The following is a 9538-nucleotide window of genomic DNA, read 5'->3' as shown; positions in this document are numbered from 1 at the left end:
TCGGGCGTTACACAAGGACTAACGGGTCTTCCACTGGTTTAGTCACCTTGGCCTTCTTGGACTTGGCTTGGCCACTAAGAAAGATGTTATGATATATTCAGTACAAAGATGCAGTTTGAAAGACACGGAGGAAAGATGATTTTTTTCCTTACCCAGGGGCAGTCTTGAAGGCCGGAAGTTGAGTCTGAGATGAGCCGCCAGAATAGAGAGACACCTCCTGCAAAGATAAAATAAAAGTTAGTAATGCAAGGGAGAAGATCCATTAATGGAAAGTAAAAAGATGAAGATAAAAGAGACCTCATTCTGGCATTTTTGAGGAGTTTGTTGAAGAACAGAAGGCGGTTCATCGTCGTTCCGGGCCTGACGGCAGCTCTCATGTTGCTGCTTTTTCAAAATAAAATGAGGGTCCGAATAAGCCAAAGGGTGTGAAAACCTTACTTTCCGGGTTACCAGTCGAAGTTTCTGTCTTGGCAAATGGGCTGAGTCGAAGGAAATAGTTACCTCTTCTTCAACAGCCTAACTGGCCCCCGTGTCGTCCTGGCAGTAGTCAGTGTCAATAAGGTTTTTAAAAAACTGGCCAAGGGAGTCAAGGGCTACCTCCGACTCAGAAGTATCATCAAGCTTTAACAAGTCCTCAGCGGTGCTCTTTTTCTTCTTAGACCTCCGGGTCGTCTTCTTGGCGGTTATGGCGGCGGCTCTAGCCTTCTTGGCGGCTTCATGGTCATACTTGACTTTCCAGAAGTCGGATTTGGCCTGTAAATAAGTAAACAAGATAAAAGGTCATGCAGGTATTTAAAACTGCTGAGAAAATACAAAGAGAAAAAGGTCAAGGGTTTTTACCTCAGGCGTCGGGTTAAGTTTGCAGAAGGGGTTTAACCTGACTTTACTGCAGTCTTCATATTTGCCGTTCACCAAGAGAATTGACATTGAAACAATATCTTCTTCAGTTAGTTGAACGGAGCTATGATGAAAAGAGTCATTTGGGCCTCCACCATATTCATACATCAATTTGGATCGGCGGCTTAGAGGGATGACCCGCCACGAGACCCAGCAACGGGTCAATTCAACTCCGGTTAAGCCGTTCCCCAATAAGGCGTTAATCCTTTTAATTGATGGAATAAGATTCTTGCGTTCGGCGGCAGTGAGTTTGTCAGGGAGTGCAAACTTGGAATCTAGACGCTCCGCGCGGTAACCCGGAAGTGGTTTCTCGTTGGCTGGTGAAGTGTCTTGACAATATGTAACGCCCTCGATGCGGCTATATCTCCCACGTGTCGAAGCACGACTTAGAGGCATAACCGCATTGAAAGCAATGTCGCAAGTGAGGTAATCTTCACACAACCCATGTAATACATAAGGGAAAAGATACATAGTTGGCTTACACCCGCCACTTCACACAATACATGAATAAAGCATTACATCATCCAGATACAATCAAGGTCCGACTACGGAACCAAAATAAAAGAAGACTACCCCAAATGCTACACAGATCCCCGATCGTCCCAACTGGGCTCCACTACCGATCAACTAGAACGAAACAACATAAAGGACAAGATCTTCATCGAGCTCCTCCTTGAGCTTGGTTGCGTCACCTTCTCGGTTCAACGGCACCTGCAAGCTGGTTTTGGAAGTATCTGTGAGTCACGGGGACTCAGCAATCTCACACCCTCGCGATCAAGACTATTTAAGCTTATGGGTAAGGTAAAAGGTATGAGGTGGAGCTGCAGCAAGCGACTAGCATATATGGTGGCTAGCCTATTCGCAAAAGAGAGCGAGAAGAGAAGGCAAAAGCACGGTCAAACAACTATGATCAAGAAGTGATCCTAGAACAACCTACGTCAAACATAACTCCAACACCATGTTCACTTCCCGGACTCCGCCGAGAAGAGACCATCACGGTTATACACGCGGTTGATGTATTTTAATTAAGGTCAACTTCAGGTTTTCTACAACCGGACATTAACAAATTTCCATATGCCCATAACCGTGGGCACGGCTTTCGAAAGTTCAAAACCCTGTAGGGGTGTCCCAACTTAGCCCATCACAAGCTCTCACGGTCAACGAAGGATATTCCTTCTAGCGGGAAGACCCGATCAGGCTCGGAATCCCGGTTACAAGACATCCTCGACAATGGTAAAACAAGTCCAGCAAGACCACCCGTTGTGCCGCCAATCCCGATAGGAGCTGCACTTATCTCGTTCTCAGGGCACACCGGATAAGCTAAGCGTACGGGAGCCAACGTAACCCAAGTTGCCAAGGGACGGCCCCGCACAGTGCTCTGGGTTGGGCCAACACTTAGACAAGCACTGGCCCGGGGGTTTAAAATAAAGATGACCCTTGGGCTGGCCTAACCCAAGGGAAAAAGAGGCTAGGTGGCGAATGGTAAAACCAAGGTTGGGCCTTTGTAACGCCTCGGACACACCCGCCGGTGGTCGTTACTCCTGGCGGGATCTAGACTGGCCCCACAGATTAATACTAGTCTTTTCTGCACACTTTGTCCTCACTCATGCGCACCCGGGAGCAACTTCCCAGTCGGTCACCCATCCTGACACTACTCCAAACTGAGCACGCTTAACTTTGGAGTTCTGTCCGAATGGGCTCCCGGAAAAGAAGGAATTCCTTATTGATATGAGTAGTCTATCACCCCTAATAAGCCAGGCCATCACATACACCCCCACTCAGAGGAACCGACGTCCTCGTCGGGCCACAAGAACGTTCCCTCTTGGCACATACGTCTGTGCATCCAGTCCGGTACATGTGCCATGCCGGGTGCCACGACGGGTCACAAACGTCATGAACAACATGACCGCGCACCTGTCCGCAAACATCCATGTAACCACGAGGGTCGGCTCTGATACCAACTTGTAACACCCCGGACACACCCGCCGGTGGTCGTTACTCCTTGCGGGATCTAGATTGGCCCCACAGATCAATACTAGTCTTTCTGCACACTTTGTCCTCACTCATGCGCACCCGGGAGCAACTTCCCGGTCGGTCACCCATCCTAACACTAATCCAAGCTGAGCATGCTTAACTTTGGAGTTCTGTCCGAATGGGCTCCCGAAAAAGAAGGAATTTCTTATTGATATGAGTAGTCTATCACCCCTAATAAGCCAGGCCATCACAGCCTTGCTGGAGGAGTTTTATTCAAAGCGAACTGTCAAGGGGTTCCCATTATAACCCAACCATGTAAGGAACGCAAAATCCAGGAACATAACACCGATATGACGGAAACTAGGGCGGCAAGAGTGGAACAAAACACCAGGCATAAGGCCGAGCCTTCCACCCTTTACCAAGTATATAGATGCATTAATTTAATAAGAGATATTGTGATATCCCAACAAAATATCCATGTTCCAACATGGAACAAGCTCCAATCTTCACCTGCAACTAACAACGCTATAAGAGGGGCTGAGCAAAGTGGTAACATAGCCAGACAATGGTTTGCTAGGATAAGGTGGGTTAGAGGCTTGGCTTAACAATATGGGAGGCATGATAAGCAAGTGGTAGGTATCGCAGCATAGGCATAGCAAAAGAGCGAGCAACTAAGCAAGCAAAGATAGAAGTGATTTCGAGGGTATGGTCATCTTGCCTGAGATCCCGAAAGGAAGAAGAACGAGTCCATGAAGAATACAAACGTACGTAGACGAACGAATCCTCACAACACGACATTATCGGAACCAACCCGAAGAAGCAACACCGGAAAGAAGCAAACAATCATGGTAAACAACCACCACATAAACATGGCATGATGCACAATCAAGTATGATGCATGCCCGGTTTAATGAGGCATGGCAATATGCAACAAACAATTCTACAAATTAAGTGGAGCTCAATATGCAACGAGTTGCATATTGACGAAGCACCACATCAATTATTTAGTTCTCTCTCGTTTAGGTACTCAATAATATTAAATGTTGGTTAACATGGCAAGAGGTGGAGCAAAAGTAAACTACACAATCTAAGCAATTTAAATGGAGCTGGATATAACAAACAACGAATCCGGTAAATCCCCATATGCATTTAGCAATTTAGAGCAAGCAACAATTTTAAACATCTTAAAGTTGTTAACATGATGCGGATGACATGAACAAGTTTATGCAATGTTTATTAAAAGTTGACAAGAGCATTATGAAGCATTTTGTCATCGTGGCGGAAACGAAAAGGGGTGCCACGGAAATGATAGCGGTAACGGTGCCACGGCAACGTTCCGGGTTCCGGTACTTGATTGAGATACCGATGTAAAGGGGAAATGTGCGGATGCGTGCAAAAGATGGTGGGGCGCTCCCGGATACCGGGTTCCCATGGGTTAGTGGCATGGAAACGAGTGACAATACGGACATGGTGCAGACAAAGCGGGCATCTCATCCAACATGCATTCATTCGTTCACGGGCGTCGTCTCGGGGTTATACCTTCAAGGCTGGACTTTTCGGAATGGATCAAGTTCATAGCGGGAAGTAGGCGTTCTCGCGACGGCGGTAGTGGAAGTAGTCGTACATGACGACGGTATAGGTACTCGTGACGGTAGTGGTACACGTTCGTTTCCGGAGAGGTACTTGACGAATCCAACGTTTTCGGGGCAATGGTAGTCGTACTTGGCAAAACGCATGTCAACGGTTGTTGTTCTCGTATCGTCATGGAGGTAGTCGTTCACTCGATGGTCTTATCGGAACATCGTCAACGGTAGAGATCCACCTTGGCATTCCGAAGGGGTACTTATCGCCGTGGTACTTGGCGAAAAACACATCGAGGGTACTTGTACTCGCATCATCGTGGAAGTAGTCATTCGGGCTCCCGTGTGAACTTGTCGGTCTTGGTCTTCGCAGCGTAGTTGTGCAAAAGTATCGTCGGGCTTGGACGAATCCAGAGGCGTGCACGAGCGGTGGTGGTCGTCCATGGAGGGGTGCTAGTTGCCGGAGAAGAGCCACGACACGGGGCTCGGCGAGGAAGGCGGCGCGCAGGAAGAGCAGCTACAGCAGGGCAGCGTTGCTGCAGGCACGGGAGGAGGAAGGCCCTGGCAGAGACAGGCGTTGGGCACTTGGGGCGCCGGTGGCGGTCTCCGCAAGGAGAAGGGCGCAACGAGGCCTAGAGGTCAAGGAGGCAGGCAGGAGGGGATCGAGGCGCAAGGGTACGCAACGATCAGGCAGGAAGGAGTTCCCATGGCGGAGCTCCATGGGAGGCGTGGCCATGCGCGGCTGCTGGGACTTCTCATGCAGAGGAGAAGCCGGGGTGTCTAGGCATCGGGGAACCACAGTGAGGAGGAGAAGGGAGCAGGGGCGCGCGACTGGGGAAGGCAGGCGGTGGTGGCTTGCTCCGGTGCGGGAAGGTAAGGAAGAAGGGTGTGGTGCTCGAGCACTGCGCGCGCGCGATGACGGCAGCAACGCCATTACCGGCGACATCCTTGGCACAACACAGAGGAGGCGGAGCAAAGGAACGGAGTGGCTGGCTGCTCGAGGTCGAGCTCGCGTGCGAGGGGAGAGGGTGAGGGCTCGGGGCAACTGTGCGTGCGAGCGAGAGAAGTGGATCGGGGGAAGGGAGTGGCTGCGAGGGAGAGATGGGATCGAGGCCCCTGGTGCGAAGCGTGCCTCTGGCGGAGGTGGGAACGAGCAGGGGAGAGAGAGGACGAGGTCGGTCGATGCTAGGGTTACGGGGGGAGCTTTCTGGGCCTTAGGGAGGCCTTGGGCCGCACAGATGGATGGGCTTGGTGGGAGTGGGCGTTGGGAGGCCCAGCTGGTCTGGACTGGGGCCTCTACTCTCTCTCTCTCTCATAACAGAAAGTAAAAAAAGGAAAGAGAGAAAGGGAATAAAAGAAAAAGGTTAGAGAAGGGACTTGGGCAAAGGGTATTTTCTCAGACTCACAAAAATGAGCTCGGTCCAAGAAAAATAGGAGTGAACGCGTTTGCAAGAATTACATTCAAAGTCATTTGAATTTAATTCAAAAGGTTTGAACAAGGACTAGGAATTAGAAGTGCCCAAAAATGTTCAGATTTTTGGAGGAACCTCGGTAAGTGGGAAGAGAATTTTTGGCAAGGTTTTTAAGTCAAGCTTGAACTAGAAAAGACATGGGGAATATGCAAGTGTGTTTAAGGGTGATTCCAAAAATGGAATATTTTATAATATCTCCCTAAATATCGGGAGGGTATGTTTTAAAGAGAAACCACCATGTGAGTTCCCTCAATTTAAACGGATCGAAGATCCATACGGTTTATTTAGTTGAGTTGCAAAAATTAATGATATGATGGCATGATGACATGATGCAATGCAAAAAATAAAAGGAGCAAGCAAAAATGAAACACACGGAGAAACCCCGAACCTAAGGAAGTCTTCTCGAGCATCGGTCTTGGGGCGTTACAACACTCCACCACTACGAGAGGATCTCGTCCCGAGATCTAGGATGGCACCGGAGGGAAAACGGTGGAGGAAGATGAGAGGTAAAACTAAGTTGCTTCTTTGACGAATGAGTGAAACCAAAGAACCTTGAGAAGTTGAACAAATTGAAAGAAAGAATGCAACGAAGAAGAACAAAGTTGAAAACACTCTGGTAGGGAAGAGTAACAAGGAAGAACAAAATTCGGGCAGCACTCCGATTGAAAAGAAAAGGAATTGAATAAGAACTTGGTAAGGTGAGAAGATGCTTGATGAAATCACAACACACTGCCTCCGGAACTATTGAATGAATGTAACAAGGGGTAAGAAAGATCTCAGACAGCACTCCGGTTGAAAAGAGATGAAAGGCTTGATAAGGCGAAAAGAACTTGAGTAAAATGGCACAACACTCCAGTTAAACGAATAGGCATGAAAAGAACATGATCTTTGACAAAACGAGATGATGGGTTGAAAAGAGCAACATCACAATGCCTCCGGAAGAAAAGAATAGAAGATAGATAATTGAAATAGAAGAATGGAGAAGAAAAAGGCAACTTCTGCCACAAAAGAGCTTGAAAAGGCATCTTTAGGAGAAGGGTCGAACGGAGTTGTTGGAAAAACAACAACGAAAAGAATAATCTTGATATGGTCTTATGGAATACATCTCAAATTATGAGGTGACAACCTGCCACTCACGGGAAAAAGAATTGGATTGGTAAGAACAAGGAGACGAGAAGCTTATTTCACCGGGAGGATAAATGAAGAACTTGGGTCGTTTATAAGCACCATAAATAGCAACAATCCTTAGCGAAGGCTTTAGGTGAAATATAACCCAAGATAACTCCACCAAAACAATTGATGGATTGAGAAGAGCTCATGCTTGAAAAGATTGATGGGTTTAACTATCTCATTCTTAACAACGTGTGAATCATGAAACATGAACTCAAATTATCCAGAATGACATAATACCACCTCCAATGATACGTTAGAAAGAATTGCACTCCGGATTGCAAGATGAAGAATGCTTGAGCTCCTCTACAAAGAATCTCGATGAACACTTCGACAAGGAATTAAATCCTTGATGAACCATCATGTAGAGTCTCCATGAAGAACTTTGTTAAACAAAAGAATGATCAACTGGACTGAAAGAGAAGTTGAAAACACAAGGTGAATCCTTGTACCGATTTAGATGAATCTCCGTGGTGAAATAATTGAAAAAGGTTGGACCTCCGGGAAAAATAGAAGATGAAATAATTGAAATCAGGAATTTGATGAGCCTCTAGAATAGGGAATTGAGTTCACTCGATGAAACAAGAATAAGAATTACATTATGCTTATCCTTCTCCAATTAAATTGGTGACAAACAATGGATTTGGCATATTACTTATTCTCGTAGAAAAATTAAGAGAGATATAACATAAACTTGAGAATGTCTTCCACGAACCACCGGTAGGATTGGAACAACGAATAAATTGATATGATAACGAAGGAAAAGAAATCTTGAATGAACCACCATAAGAATTGAAAAGGAACAAAGTAAAGGGGTGAATCACCGGTAAGAATTAGCAAATGAACGAAGATGCTTGCTAGGATTTAGATACATGAGAACGAAGAGCTCATGGATTGATTAGAGAGTATTGAATGATGCACCGATAAGATTTGGAGAATGATAGCTGAAAAGGTGAGAAATGAATAATATTTGAAAGGATGGCCTTCGGGGAAAAGAAATGGAAAAACAACTCATGAAATGCTCCGGATGGGTGAAAAGAATTCTCACAATCGAAAACAATTTTTGGAGGATGGCATTAAGCTAGAATCATGAATCTCTGAGAGAACGGATAAAATATGGAGGGAAAACTCTTCTTCGGTCTTCAAAACCTGAGAATGAGGACGAGAAACACCAACAATAATTGTAGAGGCACTCTGGAATAATCAAAAGCGAAGAGATTGAGCCAACGATGAAAAAAAATTTGAAAGCGATATTGAAGAAGGCAATTGACTGATGAAAATTCATTATTACGTCAAACTTCGAAAAGAATTTGATGGTAGCTCCGGGAAAATAGAAGAGTCAGGTAATATCCTGGAAAAAGACCTGTGGGTTAGGGCCCACTCAAAAGAAACACCGTAGAATGATTTAAAAGAGAGAAAGCACCGGTAAGATTTAAATGGCTAGAATAAGATAACAACCTCGAAATAGGTTGAACTGATCTTGAAAGACAAGACGAGCCTTCTGAGATATCTTCAGCACTCCCGAACAAATGAATAGCGAGAAGTAAATTATTATGAGGTGCACCGGTATGAGAAGGTATCTGAAACGAGGAAAAAGGGGTATGAGATCAACACCGAAAGCTTGATGTGAATCCACCGGAGAAGAAAACAAGTGAAGAGTGACGAACTTGAAGCTCCGTTAGAATCTTCATGAGAATCACCGGGTAAGAACATGAAGGAAAAGAATGGAGAGACTTCACATGAATCAAAGGATACTTGATTAAGAAATCTGAGTCCTTGAAGCAAAAGGGTGGGTGGGAGGGAAAAACAAAGGCAACTTGGAGACGGATGAAACAAACACCGTTGAGAAGAACTGATCATTGATCTTGCGGAAGTTGAAATGATCGGATCCACTTGAAGAGAAGCACACCAGTTAAAAAGGATTGACATGACAAACTCGATTATCATGAAGGATTAGTATTCACATGAGAACACTGCTTAGGAAAGGTATGGAATCAACATTTGACTTCGAAGCAACTCGAATACCACACTCAAAACAAAACAAGTATTGGCTTGCAAAATAAGCCGGAACAAACATATGATAGAGATTTCGTCTGAAGTTTTCGTGGTGGGGCCTACACGGGCTCGATCGTACATCACCATCATGTACAAGGCAGTGCACATGACATACGAAGCGTCCCCGAGTCGGCATAGCCAAGGACTCTTTAAGACACAACGAGACCACTGTAAAACCAACCGTGGATAGGCGGACCACTAGACGTCGAACCCCAATTTCATATCATACATCTGTCGGAAAGATATCCTAAGAGCTACTTGAATTCCCACTTATAAACTCCCAAAATTTTCCGGTTATGCAATCAGGTGTTGGGGATACAGGGGAAGCATAATATCTCACCCAAAACTAGCAAATCATACATCCAGCTGTATCCATCCTTCAACACATAA

This window comes from Triticum dicoccoides, chromosome 3A, assembly GCF_002162155.2.
Source record: "Triticum dicoccoides isolate Atlit2015 ecotype Zavitan chromosome 3A, WEW_v2.0, whole genome shotgun sequence".
NCBI classification, from domain to species: domain Eukaryota; kingdom Viridiplantae; phylum Streptophyta; class Magnoliopsida; order Poales; family Poaceae; genus Triticum; species Triticum dicoccoides.
This window is presented reverse-complemented; position numbering follows the sequence as displayed.